The sequence below is a fragment of the Balaenoptera ricei genome, chromosome 16 (assembly GCF_028023285.1).
Source record: "Balaenoptera ricei isolate mBalRic1 chromosome 16, mBalRic1.hap2, whole genome shotgun sequence".
NCBI lineage: Eukaryota > Metazoa > Chordata > Mammalia > Artiodactyla > Balaenopteridae > Balaenoptera > Balaenoptera ricei.
In genome coordinates, this window is record NC_082654.1 from 42,868,539 (window position 1) to 42,894,690 (window position 26,152).

Consider the following 26,152-nt stretch of genomic DNA (forward strand, 5'->3'; position numbering starts at 1 on the left):
TTTTTATGTATGTGGATTCAGTTTGATAATATTTTGTTGAGGATTTTTGCATCTATAAGATATTGGCCTGTAATTTTTTTTGTGTGTGTGTGTCTTTTTCTGGTTTTGAAATCAGGGTGATAGTGGCTTCATAGAATGACTTCGGGAGTTTTTCCTCCTCTTCAATCTTTTGGAATAGTTTGAGAAGGATTGGTATAAGTTCCTTGTATGTTTGGTAGAATTCCCCAGTGAACCTGTCTGGTCCTGGACTTTTGTTTGCAGGGAGGTTTTTTTTTTTTTTTTTTTTTTTTTAATTACTGATTCTATTTCACTTCTAGTGATCAATCTGATCAAATTATCTGTTTCTTCTTGGCTAAATTTTGGCAGGCTGTATGTTTATGGAAAATTGTCCATTTCTTCTAAGTTGTTTAATTGCTTAACATACAACTGTTCATAGTATTTTCTTATAATTTTTTTTCTATTTTTGTTGTATCAGTTGTGATCTCTCTTCTTTCATGTCTTATTTTATTTGGGTCCTCTCTCTCTTCTTCTTGGTGAGCCTGGCTAGAGGTTTGTCCATTTTATTTATCTTATCAAAAAGCAGCTCTTCTTTTTTTATTGACCTTTTTTTTTAATCCCTATTTTTTTCCTTTCTGATCTTTATTATTTCCTTCCTTCTGCTGATTTTGTGTTTTGTTCATTCATTTTTTTAGTTCTTTTAGGTAGTCGATTAGGTTGTTTGAGATTCTTCTTGTTTTTTGAGGAAGGTCTGTATCTCTATGAACTTCCCTCTTAGAACTGCTTTTGCTGCATCCCATAAATTTTGTAAGGTCGTGTTTTCATTGTCATTTGTCTTGAGGTATTTTCAGATTTCCTCTTTGATTTCATTGTTGACCCATTGGTTTTTTTAGTAGCATATTGTTTAGTCTCTATGAGATCATTTTTTTCCCGTGTTCTTTCTGTGGTTTACTTCTAGTTTCATACCAACGTGATTGGAAAAGATGCTTGAAATAATTTCTATCCTCTTAAATTTGTTGAAGCTTGTTTTGTGTCCTGGTATGCGGTCTATCCTAGATAATGTTCCATGTGCATTCGATAAGAATGTGTATTCTGGTTTTGTTTTTTGGGGTTTTTTTTTGGATGTAGTGTCACATACATATCAATTAAACCCAACTGTACTATTGTGCCATTTAGGATCTCTCTTGCATTGTTGATTTTCTGTTTGTAAGATCTGTCCAGTGATGTCAGAGGTGTATTAAAGTCTCCTACTAGTATTGTATTCCTGTCAATTTCTCCCTTTATTGGTTTTATATATTTAGGTGCTCCTATATTGGATGTATATATGTTAATGAGTGTAATATCCTGTTCTTGTATTGATCCCTTTATTATATTAGTGTACTTCCTTGTCTTTATAGGCTTTGTTTTAAAGTCTATCTTATCTGATATGAGTATCACTATCCCTGCTTTCTTGTCATTTCCATTTGCACAAAATATCTTTTTCCATCCTCTCACTTTCCACCTATATGTGTCTTTTGCCCTAAAGTGAGTCTGTTGTAGGGGGCATATTGTACATTCTGGTTTATTTCTTGTTATCTAATGTGCCACTCTGTCTTTGATCAGAGCATTTAGTCCATTGACATTTAAAGTAATTATTAGTAAGTATGTATTTATTGCCATTTTAAACCTTGTTTTCCAGTTGATTTTGTAGTTCTCCCTTGTTTATTTCTTCCTTTTGTTTTCCTTTTGTAGTTTGATGGTTTTCTTTTGTATTATGCTTGCATTCTTTTCTTTTTGTCTTTTGTGTATCTATTTTGATTTGTGGTTACCCTGGTTTTCAAGTATGTTAACCCGTAACTACATCTACTAGCTTTAGACTGATAGTCATATAAATTCAAACACATTCTAAAAGATCTATATTTTTTTATTCCCCTCCCCCACATTTTGTGATTTTGATGTTCTATTTTACATGTTCTTGTTTATCCTTTTGCTGTTAATTGCAGTCATAAATGCTTTTACAAAAAAAATTGTTTGATTTTTTAAAATCTATGTACTGGCTTATTTAAGTCACCTTCAATCCTTTTATATATGTGCCTTTCCTATTGTGATATTCTCTTTCCTGTAGAAGAGAAGACCTTTCAATATTTAGAGAAGACCTTTCAATATTTCTTTTAGGATAGGTTTAGTATTGATGTATTATTTTAGTTTTGCTTGTCTAAGACATTCTTTACCTCTCCTTCAATTGTAAATGATAATCTTGCTGGGTAGAATATCCTGGGTTGCACGTTTTTCCCTTTTAGGACTTTGAATATATCTTGCCACTCCCTTCTGCCCTGCAATATTTCTGTAGAGAAAACAGCTGATAGTCTTGTGTGGGTTCCCTAGTAACTGACTCTTTTTCTTTTACTGCCTTTAGAATATTCTCTTTCACTTTTGCTGTTTTAATTATGATATGTCTTGGTGTGGGTCTATTTAGATTCTTCTTTTTCGGGACCCTCTGTGCTACCTATAGCTGGATATGTTTCCTCCTTTAGGTTGGGGAAGTTTTCAGCCACAATTTCTTCAAATACATTTTATTTTAATTAATTAATTAATTAAATTTATTTGACTGCATTGGGTCTTTGTTGCTGTGTGTGGGCTTTCTCTTGTTGCGGTGAGTGTGGGCTACTCTTCGTTGTGGTGCACGGACATCTCATTGTGGTGGCTTCTCTTGTTGCGGAGCATGGGCTCTAGGCATGTGGGCTTCAGTAGTTGTGGCTCATGGGCTCTAGAGTGCAGGCTCAGTAGTTGTGGTGCATGGGCTTAGCTGCTCCGCGGCATGTGGGATCTTCCCAGACCAGGGCTCAAACACGTGTCCCCTGCATTGGCAGGTGGATTCTTAACCACTGCGCCACCAGGGAGGTTCCCAAATATGTTTTTGAACCCCTTCCCTTTTTCTTCTCCTTCTGGGACCCCTGTTCATAGGTTGGTATGTTTTATATTATCCAATAGATCTCATATGTTGTGTTCATTTTTTTTTTAATTTGTCTTTCTCTCTGTTGCTGATTATGTGATTCCCATTGTTTTATCTTCCAGATCACTTATTCATTCTTCTGCATTGTATTCATTGCTTTTAGATTGGTTCGTATCTCAGCAATTGAGTTGTCTGATTTTGATTGATTCCTCTTTATATTTTCTAGTTCCTTGTTAGAGTGATTTGCATTTCTTTCAACAGTCTTTCTTAATTTTTTTAGCATTTTTATTACCTCCTTTTTGAACTTGGGGTCTAGTAGATTGGAGAGGCCTGTTTCATTGTTTATTCTTTCAGGGTATTCCTCTTGTTCTTTTAATTGGGTGTAGTTCCTCTGCTTTTGCATTTTACTTAAATTTCTCTGTGTCTATGAATTTAGGAGAAACAGTTATCTACTGTGGTCTTAAACGGGTGTTTTTATATGGAAGGGTCCCTGGGTAGACTGTATGAGCCCAATATATATTTTTTCATTTTACTAAAGTTTATTAAGATACATTCTTTAATATACAGTTAAATTTACCTTTTTGTGTACAATTCTATGAAATTTGACAAATTTCAGTTGTGTACAGTTGTGTAACCACCACCACAATCAAGATATGGGACAAGCCCAATATTTTTGATGCAAAGTCTGTTTTTGGTATGAACGCCTGCCATATTTTTCCTCTTAGTGTGCTGGCCATTATCCCCTTGATATAGAGGGTGTTGTGTGTCCAGAGACTGCCCTGGCTGTTAGGTGAGGGCTCCTCTTTGTTCTGTGGCTGTTGCAGCCTTATCAAGGGCAGGGTATGCTCTCCAGTTGTTGGAGTAGAAGCCTTGAGGGTCAAGTTTGATGAGGCTCCATTGCTCTTAAGTGTATGCTCTGTCTCCAAGGAGGTGAGCTCTGAGCCAAGTGAGGCCTGTGTCATCACAGGGAACCTATGTGCTGCCCATGCAGGCAACCATGGTTTTGCCCAGAAGCACCTCATGGTTGTGTTCCTTTCTCTGTTGTATTCATCCCAGATCTAGTGCATGGCTGGTGCTGAGGGCCAAGGTATTGTGGCTGCAGGAATCAATGTGGCTGTGTTGCCTTTCCACCTCAGATTGGGCTTCAAGCTGTGGTGTAAGGTGCATGGAACAGGAATGCTACCACTGGGAAAGGAACAACTGCTTACTCCTCCCCAGGTGCTGCTGCCAGGATGTACAATTCTGTGATGCTGCCCACCACCTGGTGTGGGAGCCAACAATGTCTGCCACTGCAGGACTTGCCCCCACTGTGGGTGGGATGATTATGGATTTAGACATGACTCCCACCCCAGAGCCAAGCCCTTGCAGTGAGCACACTGACAATGGGTCTTCTATGGTGGACCTGCACCCTACCCTGAGTGCACTAACAATGGCAACTGGGACCATACTGCAGGCCCTCTGGGCTGCCATTGTGAAGCTAGATTGAGTTCTCTCCCAGGGCTCCTCTGCCCACGTTTCAGTGCCTAGCTGCTGTGCATACTAGCAGCCCCGCCTGGCATGTGTTTTGGTCTGGGAAGTGCAGCAAGGTGGAAGCTGTCAGTGCTCGTCTCTCTCTACCCTGATTGCTAGCAAGCCAGTACTCACACACTCCTCACAAGCAGAGTCCAGGCCTCTCCTTATACACTCTCTGTTTCATCAACCCTCTGGCAGACAACCTCCTTCACAGAGGAAGGGTCTGCTGATGTGGATACTCCCTTCTTACAGACCCCTCCCAGGGGTGCCAGTCCCATCCTGATGCCTTTTTTTTTTTTTTTTTTAATCCTACCCAGTTATGTGGGGATCTTTCTTGCAGCTTTGTTTGTATAAGAGATCTTCTGCCAGTTTCTGGCTTGTTTTCTATGAGAATTGTCTTACATGTAGATGTAATTTTTGGTATTTGGAGGGGGACGTGAGCTCAATGGCCTCCTACTCTGCCATCTTGAACTCCATGCTCAAAAGTCTTAAAATCTTAAAACACATAATCCAGACCATTGGCAGTTACTCCAAAATAAATGTGGACTTCAAAGTTGGTTACATTAGTAGACTCAGTGTTTTCTTATTTTATCTGGCCTTAGGGTGATTTTATCTATTCCTTCATGTTATCACATTTTTAAAAAGTTTTGTTTCATTTTTGTTATCAGCATTTTTACTGAGTAGTGTTCTGAAATTCCAGTCAACCACAATCCTGGAAATAGAAAGCTCCCTGTTATTTATTACAGTTTCCAATATGAACTCTCTGTAGCTAGAAAAAGAGTATTTGTAGGCATTAGAATATAAACCTTATTTCTGTTAAGCCAGTTGCATTCAATTAGATTATATATAACTTAGATTTGGAAAACTCTCTTTTGCCATTTTCCTTTAGAACCAGTGATCTCTTTCTCTTTTTCTTGCCTTGAGTACATATGTGTGTGTGTGGTGGTGGGTGGAGGGTGCCAGCACTCAGTGTTTTTGTTTGTTTTCTGTTGAACTGCAACTAAACTTGAAAATGGCCTTATGTAAATAAAAGTTACTTAATGATGCAAAGCCAAGACAGATTGCTTGCTACATCGATTTTCTATGACAATACCTAAAAATGTAGGATAACTGAATTATCCAAGAATTTTTAAGAAAAAAACTCACCAGTTTTCAAGTATATGAATTAAAAAAAAATTATTGAATTATAGTTGATTTACAACATTGTGTTAATTTCTTCTGTACAACAAACTGACATATGAACACACACGCACACACACATTCTTTTTCATTTTCTTTTCCATGATGATTTGTCACAGGATATTGAATATAGTTCCCTGTGCTATACAATAGGATCTTGTTATTTATTCATCTTATATATAATACTTTGCCTCTGCTAATGCCAAACTCCCAGTGCTTCCTGCCTCTACCCAGCACCCCCACCCCCACCCCCGGCAACCATAAGTCATTTATCTATATCTGTGAGTCTGTTTTGGTTATGTAGATATGTTGATTTATGTCATATTTTAGATTCCACATATAAGTGATATCATATGGTATTTGTCTTTCTCTTTCTGACTTACTTCACTTAGTATGATAAACTCTAGGTCCATCCTTGTTGCTGCAAATAGCATTATTTCTTTTTTATGGTTGGGTAATATTACACTGTATATATATACCACATCTTCTTTATCCATTCATCTGTTGAAGGACATTTAGGTTGTTTCCATGTCTTTGCTAATGTAAATAGTGCTGCTATGAACATAGGGGTGAATGTATTTTTTGAATTATAATTTTGTCTGGGTATATGCCCAGGAGTGGGATTGCTGAATCATATGTCAACCCTATTTTTAGTTCTTTGAGGAACCTCCATACTGTTTTCCATAGTGGCTACACCAACTTGCATTCCCACCAACAGTGTAGAAGGGTTCCTTTCTCTCCACACCCTCTCCAGCATTTGGTATTTGTGGGCTTTTTAATGAAGGCCATTCTGACTGTATGAGGTGTTGCCTCATTGTAGTTTTGATTTGAATTTCTCTAATAATTAGCAAGGTTGAGCATCTTATCATGTGCCTATTGGCCATCTGGATGTCTTCTTTGGAGAAATATCTATTTAGGTCTTCTGACCATTTTTAGATTAGATCGTTTGTTTTTTTGTTGTTGAGTTGTATGAGCTGTTTGTATATTTTGTAAATTAAGCTCTTATTGGCTGCATCATTTGCAAATATTTCCTCCCAGTCTGCTGGTTGTCTTTTCATTTTGTTTATGGTGTCTTTTGCTGTGCAAAAGCTTGTAAGTTTGATTAGGTCCCATTTGTTTATTTTTGTTTTTATTTCTATTGCCTTGAGAGGCTGACCTAAGAAAACACTGGTACGATTTACGTCAGTGAACCTTTTGCCTATGATCTCTTCTAGGAGTTTTATGGTTTCATATCTTATGTTTAAGTCTTTAAGCCACTTTGAGTTTATTTTTCTGTGTGGTATGAGGGTGTGTTCTAACTTCATTGACTTACATGCAGCTGTCCAACTTTCCCAACAACACTTGCTGAAGACACTTTTCCCCATTGTATATTCTTGCCTCCTTTGTCAAACGTTAACTGACCATAGGTGTGTGAGTTCATTTCTGGGATCTCTATTCTGTTCCACTGATTTGTCTGTTTTTGTGCCAATACCACACTGTTTTGATTACTATAGCTTTGTAGTACTGTCTGAAATCTGAGAGGGTTATGCCTCCTGTTTGTTCTTTTCCTTCAGGATTGCTTTGGCAATTCTGGATCTTTTATGGTTCCATAAAAAATTTAGGATTATTCTAGGTCTGTGAAAAATGTCATGGGTAATTTGATAGGGATCATGTTAAATCTGTAGATTGCTTTGGGTAATATGACCATTTTAACAATATAAATTCTTTCAATCCAAGAGCATGTGATATCTTTCCATTTTTTGAATCATCTTTAATTTCCTTTATTTAATGTTTTATAGTCCTCAGCATATAAATCTTTCACCTCCTTGGTGAGGTATATTCTCAAGTATTTTATTTTTCTGGTGCTACTTTAAAAGGGATTGTTTACATTCCCTTTCTGATATTTCATTGTTAGTGTAAAGAAATGTGACCAATTTTTGTACGTTAATCTTGTATCCTGCTACCTTGTTGAATTTGTTTATGAGTTCTGGTAGTTTTTGTGTGGAGTCTTTAGAGTTTTCTCTATATATATTATCTCATCTGAATATAATGACATCTCATCTGCGTATAATGACATCTCATCTGTGTATAAGGATTGGTGTAAGTTCTTCTTTGTATGTTTGGTAGAATTCTCCAGTGAAGAGACATCTGGTCCTAGAATTTTGTTTGTAAGGAGGTGGCTATTGTTTTTTTTCCCCCCCTAATTCCAGATTCTATGTCATTTCTAGTGATTGGTCTGTTCAAGTTATCTATTTCTTCTTCATTAAGTTTTGGTGTGCTGTATATTTCTAAAAAGTCCATTTCTTGAAGATTGTCAAATTTGTTGCCATATAATTGTTCATAATACTGTCTTTTTTTTTGTATTTCTGTGGTATCTGTTCTGATTTCTCCTCTTTCATTTCTTATTTTGTTTATTTGGTTCTTCTCTCTTTTCTTCTTGGTGAGCCTGGCTAGAGGTTTGTTCAACTTTATTTACTCTTTTAAAGAACAAGCTCTTGGTTTTATTGATTTTTTTCAAATCTCTATTTTATTTATTTCCTCTCTGATCTTTATTATATCCTTCCTTCTCCTGACTTGAGGTTTTGTTTGTTCTTCTTTTTCTAATTCTTTTAGGTGGTGGGTTAGTATTTTACTTGAGATTTTTCTTGTTTCTTAAGGACGGCCTGTATCACTATGACCTTCCCTCTAAAAATTGCTTTCGCTGCATCCCATAGATTTTGTATGGTTGTGTTTTCATTGTCATTTGCCTCAAGGTATTTTAAAATTTCTTCTTTGATTTCATCACTGACCCATTGTGTTTTTAGTAGCATGTTTAGTCTCCATGTAATCATTTTTTTCTCATTACTTTTCCTGTAGTTGATTTTAGTTTCATGCTTTTGTAGTCAGAAAAGATGCTTGAGATTAATTTCTATACTCTTAAATTTGCTGAGGCTTGTTTTGTGCCCTAGTATATGGTCAGTCCTAGAGGATATTCCATGTGCACTTGAAAAGAATATGTATTTTTTGAATGTAATATTCTGAAAATATCAATTAAGTCTAACTGTTCTATTTTATCATTTAGGATCTCTGTTGCCTTATTGATTTTCTGTCTAGAAGATCTATGCACTAATGAGTGGGGTGATAAAGTTTCCTACTATTATTGTATTCCTGTCAGTTTCTCCCTTTGTGTCTGTTAGTATTTGTCTTATGTATTTGGGTGCATATATGTTGACAAGTGTAATATCCTCTCCTTGTATTGATCTTTTTATCATTATATAGTGTCCTTCTTTATCTTTCTTTATAGCCTTTGTTTTAAGGTCTACTTTCTGATATGAGTATTGCGACCCCTGTTTTCTTGTCATTTCCATTTGCATGAAGTATCTTTCTCCATCTCCTCACTTTTAATCTATGTGTGTCCTTTGGCCTATAGGGGCTCTCTTGTAGGCAGCATAGTGTAGGCTCTTTTTTTTTTTTTTTAATCCAATCTGCCACTCTGTCTTTTGATTGGAGCATTTAGTCCATTGACATTTAAGATAATTATTGATAGACATGTATTCATTGCCATTTTATACCTTGTTTTCCCATTGATTTTATATTTCTCCTTTTCCTGTTTTCCTTTTGTGGTTTGATGATTTTCAATTGTATTATGCTTATGTTTTCTTCTTTTTGGTTTCTGTGAGTCAATTGTATGCTTTTGATTTGTGGTTGCCCTATTTTTCAAGTATGTTAACCCCTTCCTGTATCTACTTGTTTTGGACTGTTAGTCATATAGGCTCAAACATATTCTAGAAAAAAAAATTACATTTTCTCTACCAACTCTTTTCTCTGTGTATGCTGGCCATTATCCCCTTGATAAGAGGTGTGACTGATGTTGTGGTGACCTGAGCCTGCACTAGATATTGAGTGGGGCCTCCTCTTTGCTCTGTGGTTATCATCACTGTCCTGTCCAGGGCAGGGTTTGCTCCCTAGTTGTTGGAGTAGATCCCCCAGCTCCCTTTCTGAGCTGTGTTTATGATCTGTGGTACGAGGCCACCAGGATTGGAGCACTCCTACTGGGAGAGGAACCACTGAGTATGCCTCCACTGGAGCAGTTCACCTGTGGGTGTGCTCTGTTGTGTCAGCTTTCACCTGTTGTGTGGGCTCAGAAGTACACTGTTGTTCGTACTGCTCTCAGCCCCACCTGAATCCACCTTGTGTGTGTGTGTGGGGGGGGTGTGCCAGTACCCAGTGTTTTTGTTTTCTGTTGAACTGCAACTAAACTTGAAAATGGCCTTATGTAAAAGTTACTTAATGATGTGATGCAAAGACAGATTGCTCAGTACATCAATTTTCTATGACAGTACCTAAAAATATAGGATAGATGAATTATCCTAGAATTTAAGAAAAAAATCAGGATTTGTTTTCAAGTATATGAAGTTTTAATAAGGATAATGCTATTCATCTTTAAATACACAATGCAAATTTACATGAGGCCTCTAATTTGTGTTGGGTGGTACAATTAAATTCATGTTTTAAGAGAAAATTCAAAATTTATCTATCTGTTTAGAACAAGTTAACATTAGTCCTCAAAAATGTTTTTAACATTACAGAGGTAGTAAACATCAAAAGTCTCTAAATGCGAAAGAAAAAACAACATATGGACACAAATATAAACAGGAAGTGTGGGGACAAATTTGAATCCATGTTGAATAAAAGAATTTGCACTGTGTTTGCAAAAAAGATGTACTAAACCAAATAAATAGGATGTTAATCTAGAAATCAAATATCAGCTACTTTTAACATATTTATGCTTTGTGCATAATTGCATAAAGTTAATGTTTAGAAATCATAACCATAGAGAAACATTGAAATGAATTAAAACAAAACAATTAGAAGATGGCTTAAAAGAATAACTTGGGGACAAAATATAATAAATACCTAGATTTTAGAAAATCTTGCCACCAAAATTCAATTTTTACTTTGGTATACTACAATGCTTCAACATCCTGAGTAACACAAATCACTTTCTCTTGCTTATAAAATGTTCATAAACTGATTGACTTTAAAGCACAGCAGGCTATGATTTTCACTACTGTGTGTACTTCAATTAGATTTTTAAAAATATTTCATCCCCATTGTCAGGAATATCTTTCAATTTCCCTCATTTACAGGCACTTCAGAAATAGTATGTTTCCTAGAAAAATATAGTACAAATGTATTTTGAACCTCAAAAATAATTTGAGCTGACCTACTGCCCACAAATAGAAATTAGGAACTCACTTATTTCAATATTTGTAAATTTCTGTCAAATCCTGCACAGCATATTATTAAAGATAAAGTATGCTTACAATTTGAAAGAAATGTTACAAAATATCATTTGTACTATCCCTTTCAGCCAGATAAATTAGAGCTTCCAATAAATCATTTCAGGACTCATGTATCTTGACTACTTTGACACCAACTACTATTCTCCCATATTCCCCAGTACAAATATTTTATTAAAGTTAGAAATACTTCAGAATCTTTTGAAGATTCTGGCTTGTATACAATTCTGGGTATTTGATTAAACTCTTTCCTTGTAGAATGTTCTCGCCTCTACTCTCTATAAGACTACACCTGTCTATTCTTTATGTACTAGCTTCATTTTAAAACCTTTCACAATTGGAGAAAAGTAAACCATTATTTTTAATTTATAGTTCAAGAGAAGGCAGCTCATACACGTGAAGCAAATTTTCCATTGTTACAATGATTGTAAGTGGCAGAGTAAGAAGTCAAGCCTTTATCTGACATATGTGTCTATGCTCTCTCATGAAACCCTTTACTGACATTATCAGTTCTCTATTTCGAAAACTTTTCTGTAATTATTAATATATTACAGGCATTAAACCATATTAATAAAGAACACAGTCTCTGTACTAGTTTGCTTGGATTTGAAGTTCAGCTGATTACTTACTTACTCCTCGTTTTGGGCAAGTTACTTATGTATTCTGGGTCTCAGCTTCCTTATTGTAAAAAGGGGAAAATAAGAGTGTCTACCTCAGGGGGACCAATCAAGATGGTGGAGTAGTAGGACGTGGGGCTCACCTCCTCCCACAAATAGATCAAAAATACATCTTCATGTGGAATGAGTCTCACAGAATATCTACTGAGTGCTGGCAGAACACCTCAGACTTCTGAAAGGGCAAGAAAATCTCCATGTAACCTGGTAAAAAGAAAGAAAGGAATCAGGACGGTGGTCCTGCACCCCTGGGAGGGAGCTCTGAAAGAAGAGAGTATACCACACCCTGGGAAGTCCTCTCACCAGTAAGGAGATCAGCAGGGACAGAGAGGGAGCTTCGGAGCCTCAGAAGAGAGCACAGCAACTGGTTTGCAGCAGACAGAAGGGAGAGAGGCCTGCACAACTGGTCAGTGCACGCCAGGGCTGGGTGCTACACCTTGGAGTTCGGAGATCAGACTAGGGGAGAGGCCTGGGGTTGGCTACACAGAGACAGCCTGAAGGGGCTGGAGTCTGGGGTGACTGCAACTGAGGTTTTATGTGGAAGAATGCCAGGCCCACCTTAAAGGTGAGGTGCCATTGTTGGGGGGCATGCAAGGGGAGGGTTGGCACCCGCCATAGCAACCTCTCTTGCCATGTGCACTTTCAGGTGACACGATACCACCTACATGAGCTCTGGGAGCAGTCACAAGCTGCCACCGCCAAGAACCCCAGGTTCTTGGCACCAGCCGCCACATCTGCCCAACCCCTGTCAGTCAAGGGGATAATGAACAGCACACACTGAGGAAAGTGGCGGCAGGCACCCATACTAAAAACAGCCCTCACATCAAAAATATTAAACCCAGACAAGGTACACAGGGATACTCCCACATATAAATAGCCCTCCAAGACCACAGTAGTCATCTCTCCTAAACTTACAGAGTAAGAGAAATATAAGTAAAATGAGGAAGCAGAGGAACCACTCCCAGTTAAAAAACCAAGAATTCCCCTGAAAGAATGAACAATGAAACACACACACCTCTCCAGTCTAATAGACACCAAGTGCAAAAAGGAACTATAAAGAGGAGCCAAAAAAATTTAAAAACCTCATTTGCAGCACAAAAGCTGAACTAAAGGCAATGAAAAGCAGAATGAATGATGCAGAAGACTGAATAAGTGATCTGGAGATAGAATAATGGAAATCACCCAATCAATCAATCAGAAGAGTAGACAAAAACCCAAATGAAAAAAAATGAGAATATAAGAGACCTATGGGATAATATATAGTGTGCCAATCTATGCATAATAGGGATTCCATAAGGAGAAGAAGGGGATTGAAAATGTATTTGAAGAAATTGTGGCTGAAAATGTCGCAAAACTAAAGAAGGAAACAGATATCCAGCTACAGGAAGCACAGAAGGTCCCAAAAAAGGTGAACCCAAACAGAGTCACACTAAGACATATTATAATTAAAATGGAAAAAGTTAAAGAGAGGCTTCTAAAGGCAACAAGAGAAAAACAAAGAGGTAATTACCAGGGAACCCCCATAAGGCTATCATCAGTTGATTTCTCTACAGAAATAAGAGAGTGACAAGATATATTCAAAATCAAAATCTTGAAACGGAAAAAATCTGCAACCTAGAATGCTCTACCTAACAAGATTATCACTTATAATAGGAGAGAGAGAATTTCTCAGACAAGTAAAAACTAAAATAATACATCAATACTAAACCTATCCTAAATGAAATATTGAAAGGTCTTCTCTAAATATATAAGAAGAATTTATAAGAAAGAATAAATCACTATTGGAAAGTAAATCACTTAAATAAGCCGAGTATGCAGGTGAAAACATTGATAAGCATGATAAACAGCGAAAGGATGAACCTGAAGATGTAAAAGAGGACATCAGAATCATAAAATGTGGGGGAGGAGAGTGAGAAAATGTAGATTCATTTTTAGAATGTGTTTGAGCCCATATGACTATCAGTCTAAAGCAAGTAGATATAAGAAGGGGTTAACATACTTGAAAAACAGGGTAACCGTAAATCAAAAACATACAATAGATTCACAAAAACTGAAAAAAAAGACACAAGCATAAAATAAAAGGAAATCATCAAACCACAAAAGGAAAAAGGAAGAAACACAGAATCAATGGGAAAACAAGGTTTAAAATGGCAATAAATACATACCTATCAATAATCACCCTAAATTTCAATGAACTAAATTCTCCAATCAAAAGACACAGAGTGGCAGATTGGATTAAAAACACACATACACACACACACACACAAGAGCTTACAACATGCTGCCTACGAGAGACCCATTTTAGGGCAAAGGACACACATAGATTGAAAGTGAGGGGATGGAAAATTATATTTCATGTAAATGGAAATAAAGCAGTACTCATATCAGACAAAACAGACTTTAAAACAAAGTCCATAAAGAAAGATAAAGAAGGACACTATGTAATGATTAAAGGATAAATACAAATACAAGAAGATGATTTTATACTTGTCAACCTACATGCTCCTAATATAGGCGCACCCAAATACATACAACAAATACAGACGTAAAGGGAGAAACTGACAGGAATACAATAATAGTAGGAGACTTTAACACCCCACTCACATCAATGAACAGATCTCCTAGACAGAAAATAAGGCAACAGAGATTCTAAATGATAAAATAGAACACTTAGACTTAATTGATATTTTCAGAATATTACATTCAAAAAATACATATTCTTTTCAAGTGCACATGGAATATCCTCTAGGATTGACCATATACTAGGGCACAAAACAAGCCTCAGCAAATTTGAGTATAGAAATTAATCTCAAGCATCTTTTCTGACCACAAAAGTATGAAACTACAATTAACTACAGGAAAAGTAATGAGAAAAAAAATGATTACATGGAGACTAAACAACATGCTACTAAAAATACCAATGGGGCAGTGATGAAATCAAAGAGGAAATTTAAAAATACCTTGAGACAAATGACAATGAAAATGCAACCATACAAAATCTATCGGATGCAGCAAAAGAAGTTCAGCTTCAAATAGTGATACAGGCCTTCCACAATAAACAAGAAAAATCTCAAACAACCTAATTTACCACTTAACAGAATTAGAAAATAGAAGAACAGACAAAACCTCAAGTCAGCAGAAGGAAGGAAATAATAAATATCAGAGAGGAAATAAATAAAATAGAGGTTTAAAAACAATAGAAAAAAATCAATAAAACCAAGAGCTGGTTCTTTGAAAGGGTAAACAAAACAGATAAACCTCTGGCCAGGCTCACCAAGAAGAAAAGAGAGAACCCAAAAGATAATAGATAATAAGGAACAGACAAATCACTAGAAGTGAAACAGAATCTGTGATATAAAAAAATCCCTATAAACTAAAGTTTAAGACCAGATGGCTTCAAGGCTAATTGTACCAAACATACAAAGAACTTATACTAATCCTTCCAAAAGATTGAAGAGAAGGGAACACTCCCAAACACATTCTATGAAGCCAACATCACCCTGATACCAAAACCAGACAGGGATACCACCAAAAAAGAAAATTACAGGCCAATACCTTTGAATATAAATGTAAAAATTCTCAACAAACTATTAGCAAACTGAACCCAACAACACATTATAAAGATCATACACCACGACCAAGTGGGATTCATCCCAAGTTCACAAGGATGGTTCAGCATATGCAAATCAATCAGTGTGATACACCACATCAACAAAAAAAGGACAAAACCCACATGATCATCTCAATAGATTCAGAAAAAGCATCTGACAGAATTGACATCCATTAATGATAAAAACTCTTACCAAAGTGGGTACAGAGGAAACATATCTCAACTTAATAAAAGTGATTTATGTCAAACCCACAGCCAAAATATAATATTCAACAGTGAAAAGCTAAAAGCCTTCCCACTAAAATCTGGAACAAGACAAGGATGCCCACTCTCACCACTTCTCTTCAATGTAGTATGGAAGTCCTATTCACAGCAATCAGACACACACACAGAAAAAGGTATCCAACTTGGAAAGTAAGAGGTAAAATTGTCATTATATGCAGATGAGATGATAATATATAGAGAGAAAATCCTAAAGACTCCACACAAAAACTACTAGAACTCATAAACAAATTCAGCAAGGTAGCAGGATACAAGATTAGCATACAAAAATCAGTTGCATTTCTTTACACAATGAAATATCAGAAAGGGAATGTAAACAATCCCTTTTAAAGTAGCACCAGAAAAATAAAATACTTGAGAATATACCTCACCAAGGAGGTGAAAGATTTATATGCTGAGGACTATAAAACATTAAATAAAGGAAATTAAAGATGATTCAAAAAATGGAAAGATATCACATGCTCTTGGATTGAAAGAATTTATATTGTTAAAATGGTCATATTACCCAAAGCAATCTACAGATTTAACATGATCCCTATCAAATTACCCATGACATTTTTCACAGACCTAGAATAATCCTAAATTTTTTATGGAACCATAAAAGATCCAGAATTGCCAAAGCAATCCTGAAGGAAAAGAACAAACAGGAGGCATAACCCTCTCAGATTTCAGACAGTACTACAAAGCTATAGTAATCAAAACAGTGTGGTATTGGCACAAAAACAGACAAATCAGTGGAACAGAATAGAGATCCTAGAAATAAACTCACACACCTATGGTCAGTTAACGTTTGACAAAGGAGGCAAGAATATACAATGGGGAAAAGTGTCTTCAGCAAGTGTTGTTGGGAAAGTTGGACAGCTGCATGTAAGTCAATGAAGTTAGAACACACCCTCACACCACACAGAAAAATAAACTCAAAGTGGCTTAAAGACTTAAACATAAGATATGAAACCATAAAACTCCTAGAAGAGATCATAGGCAAAAGGTTCACTGACGTAAATCGTACCAGTGTTTTCTTAGGTCAGCCTCTCAAGGCAATAGAAATAAAAACAAAAATAAACAAATGGGACCTAATCAAACTTACAAGCTTTTGCACAGCAAAAGACACCATAAACAAAATGAAAAGACAACCAGCAGACTGGGAGGAAATATTTGCAAATGATGCAGCCAATAAGAGCTTAATTTACAAAATATACAAACAGCTCATACAACTCAACAACAAAAAAACAAACGATCTAATCTAAAAATGGTCAGAAGACCTAAATAGATATTTCTCCAAAGAAGACATCCAGATGGCCAATAGGCACATGATAAGATGCTCAACCTTGCTAATTATTAGAGAAATTCAAATCAAAACTACAATGAGGCAACACCTCATACAGTCAGAATGGCCTTCATTAAAAAGCCCACAAATACCAAATGCTGGAGAGGGTGTGGAGAGAAAGGAACCCTTCTACACTGTTGGTGGGAATGCAAGTTGGTGTAGCCACTATGGAAAACAGTATGGAGGTTCCTCAAAGAACTAAAAATAGGGTTGACATATGATTCAGCAATCCCACTCCTGGGCATATACCCAGACAAAATTATAATTCAAAAAATACATTCACCCCTATGTTCATAGCAGCACTATTTACATTAGCAAAGACATGGAAACAACCTAAATGTCCTTCAACAGATAAATGGATAAAGACAATGTGTGTATGTGTGTGTGTGTGTGTGTGTGTATATATATATATATATATATATATATATATATATATATATATATATATATATATATATACAGTGGAATATTACCCAGCCATGAAAAAGCATGAAATAATGCTATTTGCAGCAGCATGGATGGACCTGCAGATTATCATAATAAGTCAGAAAGAGAAAGACAAATACCATATGATATCACTTATATGTGGAATCTAAAATATAACAGAAATGAACCTATCTACAATAGAGAAAGAGAATCACAGACATAAAGAAAAGACTTGTGGTTGCCAAGGGTGCGGGAGGAAGGATGGAGTGGGGTTAGTAGATGCAAGCTATTATATATAGAATAAACAACAAAGTCCTACTATATAGCACAGTGAACTATATTTAACTCCTGTGATAAACCATAATGGAAAAGAACACAAAAAAGAATGTGTATATGTATATATATATATATATATGTGTGTGTGTGTGTGTGTACAACTGAATCACTTTGCTGTACAGCAGAAATTAACATTATAAATCAACTATACTTCAATTAAAAAAAAAATGTACCTACCTCATAGAATTGCTTCAAGTGTTAAGTGATGTAATTGTGAAGCAGGGAGAACAATACCTGGCACAAACTAAGTGCCATGTAAGTATTAACTATTCATATCTATTTTATAAGACTATGAGGGTTGAGGTCAGCTGATCAGTTATGTCAACATTACTCAGGTAAGTATGTGTGACAGTGATTTAGTTGTTGTTAGGAAAACATTTTCCACAAACTTATTTTAAACCAATAAATAACTTCACTATTTTTTCCTGACATTCCTACAGATCAGTTTATTGTAGTTAATAGTCTGTTCATCTGAGCAAACAGTTCATAGTTTATTGCCTCAGGTCCACCAATCCTAAACTATTATATCAACTTTTCCTAATAGCAATTAGTTCCTAACCTTGAAAGACTTGTGTTAAATCACTTCAGTCCTTACCCCAAAGCTCCATTAATATCCTACTTTGACTTACCCTTCTGAGACATTGCTAAGATTCTTTCAAGGTGATGTTCTCTCTGATTACTATAAATTCTAATAAATTTAGATTTGGCTTTACTAACAAACAGATTATCTGCTGATATTTGAGATCAATAACCTGGAAGCATGGTTGTGATCCAGTTGAGATCCCCTCTCTATTGTGGCCCTTGACCCTTAACTTGGAAATACCATGCTCCACTGGGGAATCCTTGGGGAAGTCTCTTTTACCGTAACAGTGGAGTATAAATATTGATATTGAGTCTGATTTGCTTTCATCAGGTTTCTAAATGATAATTTTGTCTATTAGGAAATAAGATCTATTTTAGGACATCTTGGGTAATCTGATCAAGTTTAAAAATGTTCATGTTTGATGGAAATCTGTCTTATTACCAACATTACTCATTGTCTCTTGTCATCACTTTTATGTCTATAAGAGGAAGTTTTGGCCAGACATTTACCCTGATAAATTGGTTCCTAGAGCCAGCCCTACAGCAGACAATTTCAGAAGATTCCTTCTCAGACTGATATGTTTTGGACAAACTTTGCCTGGGGTCACTTTTCAAAACCTATGTGAATTCTCCTGAATCTTATTTAGTCTGTGAGAGTCTTGTTCTATGTGAAATCTCTTGTAAAAAGTTTCTGTTCACCAATAACCTCAGATCATTGGGTCTGGGATTTTTAAAAAGTCAGCCATTAACTTGGGTGCCTTAGGAACAAGGTGCAAAATAAAGACTTTAAACAAACTGTTGCCAAATTCTCATGGCTTTGTCTCTTTCTAAATCTAAAAATTTTGCCTTCTGCATGCTGGACCCTTTTTACATGTATTACACTATAAATCTAGTTCCCAAGACTATTTTTTAAAAGGCATAATTTCACCAAGGACAATTTAAAATTACAGAGGTCACTCTGCAAACTTTGATATAAACAAAATTGTTAAATGGAGAAGTATGTTAGAAATGATCAGAACTTTGGTTTCCTTTGTAAACTTGAACTCAATGGCCTTTCCCCTACTTTTCATCTTTCCTATTCTTTGTTCCTCCTCATCTGCTGCGTTTACCCCCTTTTCTGACCTGCTCCCTTACCTTCTGGCCAGGCTGAAATTCATAAATATTAATTGCCTCTTAAAGTTAAAATCTTCTTCAGAAATGGGCAAGCCCCTGACAGTTTATTTTTAGCTTTCATCTCAGTCTGAACTAAGAATCATTGTGAAAGGCTAGACAAGATTCATAAAAATTTACAGAGGAATTTAGAATAGTTCTAACAACATATACTCTACAGCTCCCAGATCTATATGAATGCTTAATATGTCAGTAAGAAAATTAGATGTTAAAAAATATTGTATGAAAAAACGGAGTCAGGATAATCCTAAGGAGACTGAAAGATCCTAAATTTTATAGAAGAACTATATAGGACTTTTGTACATAGAAAAGAAAATATTTTGGAGTTTCCCTCCAAGAATTTCCTGTGAAAATAAATTGGATTCTCATTTAGTCCTAAAAAAAAGAAAGGATGAGTTCATTGGAAAGTTTAGGAATAGACTCTTTCTTTAATACCATTAGAAAATAGTAGATCTTGAAAGAGATGAGACCTCAATTCTCTCCTTAACTTTTGTAAAGAGACCTAAGCCAAAATTAGGATATGTAATATACAAGAACAACTGGAATGGGAAGTGGCCCCACTGAAAGATAGAACTCCAGTTCCTCAACCTTTTGAAAAAGGCTTGGAACAAAAGCAGAATTCTACTCAGAATAAATTAATAGTCTTACAGATAAAACAACAAGATATTTCCACCCAATTCATCAAGCACCAGAGGAGGAAGCCTCCTGAATAAAGGCATTGGTAGATACTGTAAGCAGAAAGGACATTGAAAAAAAAAAAAAGTTATTCTGTACTAACTGTGAAAATAAAGCAAAACAAACAAAAAGGACGTGATTAAGGAAACTGGTGCTGATCTGAGGGATAATTATGTGCCTGATTTCCCATCTTATACTTAAAAGGACAAACTTCTTTACCTATTAAAAGACAGTTTTGAAGTTGTTGATTAATTCAGGCTCAGAAATACAATCCACAAACCCTGTTACAGTTTCACAATCTCTCCTTCAGAGTCAATGAGGTACACAGATGGGCATCTCCAAAAATCCACAAACACTTCCTCTGTCAATCTATACCTTTTACCTTCATACCTTTAACATCATTTCATCCTTTGTGACAGAACACCTAGTCTTTCATGCATAGGAATGTACTATTTAAATGGAATTATCAACTTAAATGCTTTCCAGAGGACCTTGGTCTTGAGAGCCCAGATGATCACCTATTCACAACCAGAGCATACCTAATTTGGACAATGGCTTACCAGTAGCTTTGTGTCTAAATCAAGCCCAAATTGAACTTCTCCAGGAGGTTTCAACTATTTGTGGGCAAAGAAAAATCTATTGACATTGGCAGAATAATTGAGGAAGAACCCATCACATTCTGAATGAGCCATATAAATCTCTACATACAAGTCTAATAGAGAAAGAATTAAGCATACCTTGTAGCAGTCCTCTTCTCCCAGCCAAGAAATCTAAAGGACTGGGGTACCCATTCATTTAGGACCTTGGGATTGTGAATAAAATAGTCATTTTTATTTCTCTGTGGACAGCAAATCCCTATTACTATTTTGATTTCCATGCCACCTGAGTTTATGTATTTTGTCTTTTCCTGGGAAAATCAATAATACACCTAGACAGTTTTAGTCCAGGGATGTACTGGGGCACCCTTCTATTTTTCACAAGTCCTTAGCCAGAATTTAAAGGTCCTTGAATCTCTCTGTAATTCTACCCTTATCCAATAAGCAGGCAAACTTTTGCTGTGTTCTAAGGATGACAGAGCTTTGAGGCTGATTCCAACTACTATGTATAGCTCAGAAAGCACATAAAGTTTCTGAAGAAAAAGTACATTTTTGTTGGAAGAAAATGGAATGTCTAAGAAATAATTTATCCCAGAGTAATAAATCCATTACTCTTAAGATACTACAAACCATTTAAAACTTTCCTACAATTGTTAAGAAAATACTCTATTTAAAGAGGTTTTTTTGGATCTCATAGCACATGTAATAGGTTCCCAACATTTTGGGAATTGCCATACCTACAAGATTTAACTTAGTCTTTGGTAACTGAATTTCTTCCCTGGATCTAACATGATCTGTGTGTGTGTGTGCACACACATACACATTCAATTTAAAATTAGCTCTTTGGCCTTCCTAATTACCTTGAATCTTTTTACCAATTTGTACTTGGGCAATCTGGACAAGAAATTGGTGTCCTGACTTAACCTTATCAGGATTTTTAAAGACCAATTATTTACTACAACCTTTCCCTAGACTTAGTGGCAAAAGTCCACTCACCTTATCTAAGGGCAATAGTATCGGCAACCATCCTACCAGAGACTTCTACTGACTTGATTTCTCTTGCTCTGCAATACTTTTTTTTTTTTTCTGAAAATGTACATTTTTCACGATGCAGGCTTACCTTCTATGAACTTTTAATGAATTTTTCCCTGCCTAGTCATCACTAATATTGAACATCCTGCTACTTACTCTATTCACCTTTAAGAAGGGGAATTCCCTGGTTGTCCATGTGTGTCCAAAAGCTGACTTTGCCTTGCACAATCAGAAATAAAAATCATCTCAGGTGCAGAACTTATTCTGTTACCAACCTGAACTTGTCAGCAAGTGCTAAGAAAGGATACAGTTATATCTTTGGAATAGTCCATGATTTTGGAATGCTATAGAAACAGCAGGGCTTTTGACCTCAACAGAAAACCCAACTAAAAGTAAGCAACAGCTTAATAAATGTCTTAAGAATTTGGGTATCATAAAGGTAGAATCTCATTAAAAAGTTCATATATAATTCTGAACAATTTTCTTCTATCTTTAAACCATGCTATGGCTCAGATTTTGCCAGGGGCACTGGACAATATTAGTAAGGACATAGAACTCATCATCTAAGAATTTCATAATATTGGGCAGGTGATGCTTCAAAACAGAGCAGTCCCAGAAACATCAGCCTGTCAGGATGAAATGTGAGGCATTTTAGGGCAAGAATATTGTACTCACATCCCAGAGATCTTTCTGGCATCTTTTATACTACTAACACATGAGGAATAAAAACTGAAATAAACAACAAGGTCCTACTGTATAGCACAGGGAACTATATTCAATATCCTGTGATAAACCATAATGGAAAAGAATATAAAATTGAATGTGTGTGTGTATATATATACACATTATAAATCAGCTATACTTCAATAAAAAAAGTGAAATAATAAAATTAGATAATTTGGCTAGTATCCTCATATCTCTTGTTTTAATTTGGACACTCTTGGCTTAGAAGTATAAAATACTTTGTTCATAACCCTTCTGTTGGTATCTGTAATTCAGTGTTCACATTTGTGATCTCCATGGTCTTAATGTTTCTGTGTAACCACTGTGCCATATATGATCCAACAAATGATCACAAAGCAAAAGAACAGAAATATCAGATATACATCATGGTTGAAATGTTCCCTGCCTGAAACCTGATATGCAATCATGATCCTTCAAACAGCGGTGTGGATCTTGATTGATTGTTTGGATGATAAATAGTTTGTCCTCTAGCTTAGACTGGACCAGATAAAAGTCTGAGAAACAAGAGATCATCTATGTTAACATAACTTTGTTTTGATTCAGAAAAATACATTTCCATGGAAAGATAAGATCATAATCCACTTTACTCTTACTTTACTTTTTGCTTTACTATTTGCATAAGGAAATTCTCAGAGATTATTTTTCTGTAGACAGCATTCTGCTAGTCTAAATAACTAGCTTATTTATCCAACAAAAATTTACTTACCAAGGCCCTGATCTCACTGTGCCCACCAATCTTAAAGCATTACATCATGAACTTAGTTAGTTCCCTGAGTCAACTGACCTGGATTAAATCACTTTAGCCCAATCCTCAAATCTCACAAGTATCTCACTTCTGACTTCCCCTTTCTGAGATACTGGTAAACTTTTGTCAGGGTAGTGTTTATGCCCATTACAGTAAGTTCCAATAAATTTATATTTTCTTAGCATGGTTTCTGCCTCAAAGTAAACACAAATAGTTGTTATTATTTCTATTTTTATTACCAGCACTATGGTATTTCTCCATCATTTACTATTTTGGGAAAATGTGAGAAAAAATAAACTCTATATATTTTATTCACTAAAACTGCAGTGTTTCTCTCATTTACATACATTTCCAAAGACCCCATACTTTTATTTTCTTTTGGTTATATTTTCATATGCTATTTTAGATAAAATTTTCTTTTTTCACTTGCTTATTTAGTCCATTTGTTCTTTGAAATTTTCCATTTTTCTTTGAATTTTTACCATCTACTACACAGATTACATGTGAAATTTAAAATATGTAACAAGGATAGAGCTTAGCACAGGACCTGAAACATCCTAAGTGCTCAAGAATAGTCCTTATTACTTCATAATGCTCCTCTGAGGCCAAAGGATAATGTTTACAGCTCCTAGTAGGTACTCTCTTAAACATAGCTATTAATCTTTTATTGATATTAATACACCTGTGAGCCCAGATGGATAAATAATCTCTGTATAAATGAAACCACCTGCAGAGGTCATGTTTTGAAAATATTTGACAGAAATTGAATGATGCATCTTCAGTAAGAACAGGTCATAGCTCTTAACATGCCAAGTGAAAGGCATTGAGTATGTGTTTGTGTATGTGGTCTGATTATTACTCTGAAGATAAATTATAGAGATCATATTTTCTGAATCCCTTTCAGAGAATGAAATATAAGATTAGAAAATTTTTTTTTCCACCAAAAGCCCTCAGTGACTAAACTAATGTGGATTTGGTCTAACAATGAATGTCCTTCAAGACCACCAGTGAGAAATACCACTTTATATTGCATATTTTAATGATGACTTCTTCTTGAAAACAAAACAAAACAAGCATGAATAACAGAATTAGATGACAGAATTAGAGATGATTGTCTTAAATGAAAATTATGTCCCTGCTGCAGTAAGTTTACTCAACATTCTTAGTTGTCTTAGAGTAAAAAATTGTTGTTTACTCTCTCATTCCATGGTGTTAAGGCAAGTTCAATTAATTCCATAAGCAATGTTTTGTCACTCTGTGCAATACTGCATGTATGTTATTATTTATGTCATAATGTCCATTGAAGAAATCCACTTATGTAACTCAATTTGTCACCTTTAAGTGAGTGCATTACTGCATTCGAGCTAGAAATTGGTGGCCTTGAGCTTTTAGAATTTGGGCTGACTCCTCATGTAACCTACTGTGACCTTCTTTGGGCCTCTTCTCTAGTTTCTCTTCAAATAGTCCTGACTTCTGCCATAAAGTATTTTTGCACAGGATGACCTGAGGAGTAATCTCCATAAGAAAACACTTGTTATCACAATGTCCTCTCCAAAGTCTTAAGTATGATTAATCTTTCCATTTCTTGGCTTAGACAGGGATTTCTAAAAGTGAGTGTTCTTAAGTGTTTTGGATGATACTTTGCAAAGTACATAGATATAAAGCTCATTCTTTAAAATCATTGCATAATATTGAACTATTCTCCTATTGATGGGTATTTAGGATTTTTCAGATTATTCACTAAAACAGTGTTGCAAGGAGTATGTTATGTATACTTTATGATCATATGAAAGCATTTCTGTAATAAAGACTCTTAGAATTGGGCTATTTATGTCAAATAACATATAGGTATAAATTTTGTTAAAATCTTCTAAATTTCCCTCCCAAAAGGATGGACATATTTAATTTTTCATAAATGTGTGAAAGTGTCACCTATATTTTCATAACCATTTAAATGAAGACAAATACTTGCTTTATAGTTTTCACTCTTTCATGCTATAAAAAAAAAACTTGCTCTAACTTATTGCTAGAAAGAATATGCCTTGTATATTTAATTTAAAATTTACATGTTAGGATACTAATTAAAATCACTTCCATCTCTTTTATTCCCCAAATAAGCAAAGGATGTTTTATTTTTAAAACTGATTCACATGAGCTTCCATTTAAAGACATTGGATGGCTTACCTATGTGTCCCTGCCAACTAGTAAATATACTGGAAAATCTCTAAAGCCATTATCTTCTACACAGTGCTTTTGAATAAGCTACTGTTGGAATCATTTTCTCCCTCACTGGTTTAGAAACCCTGACAATGTGAGCTAGTAAATGAACCTAAAGAGCTAGTAAAAAGTAAGAAGATAAAAGTAAATAACCTATGAAAATAAATCGACAAGCTAAGTTTTATGAAAAAAAATTTAAAGATGCTCAAAAACCTTAACTAAAATTCCAACTGGCCTGTTTTAGCTGCTCACTATGTGTCAATACAGAAATAATCCAGAGAATAATCAGTGAGGTCACGCATAATATCAAGTCACCACGAAGTTTACTGTAATAATTCCCAATGCAATTTTCATGCCATCATTTGAAAAAAAGGCCATGATTTTCCAAGTGGGATTTTGCAACTTGAAAATATTTATATATTATAAAACGATAATTGTAGAAATGCAATCTAATAATGACCAAGAATCAAAAGCATGTAAGGCCTGAAACAAGCAGGATGTGTAATCTTTATCAATAAAATGAAAAGATCTGGTGGCAAAGACTATTTTAGTTAAGCAGGGACATCTGGCTTAAAGAAGGAAAGCAACTTGTCAGATTGAATCAGATTCATGGGAATTTAACAGTATTGTTTTGTTTTTGATTTATACCCCCATATACATGCCAATGAGCAGTGATTATGGTGATAACTTTGGTAAAAAGAATGGGTGGAAGAAAAGTTTCTTCAAAATGAATATTATTTCACTTGCTAGGTTTTATCATCTCTATAAAGGCACTCAATTTAAATTGAAAATTTATTCACATTTTATGCAGTAAATTAAATAATTAAATTGTTTGGTATTTATTATCAAGTATTT

At 35.3% G+C, this 26,152-nt stretch overlaps 1 protein-coding gene across 1 annotated transcript in view; it reads right to left on the minus strand.

Moving 5' to 3' along the window:
• Positions 1 to 26,152, minus strand: part of PCDH15 (protocadherin related 15) — a 748,372-nt gene that overhangs the window by 644,652 nt on the left and 77,568 nt on the right. The gene's annotated exons all lie outside the window — the stretch shown is intronic.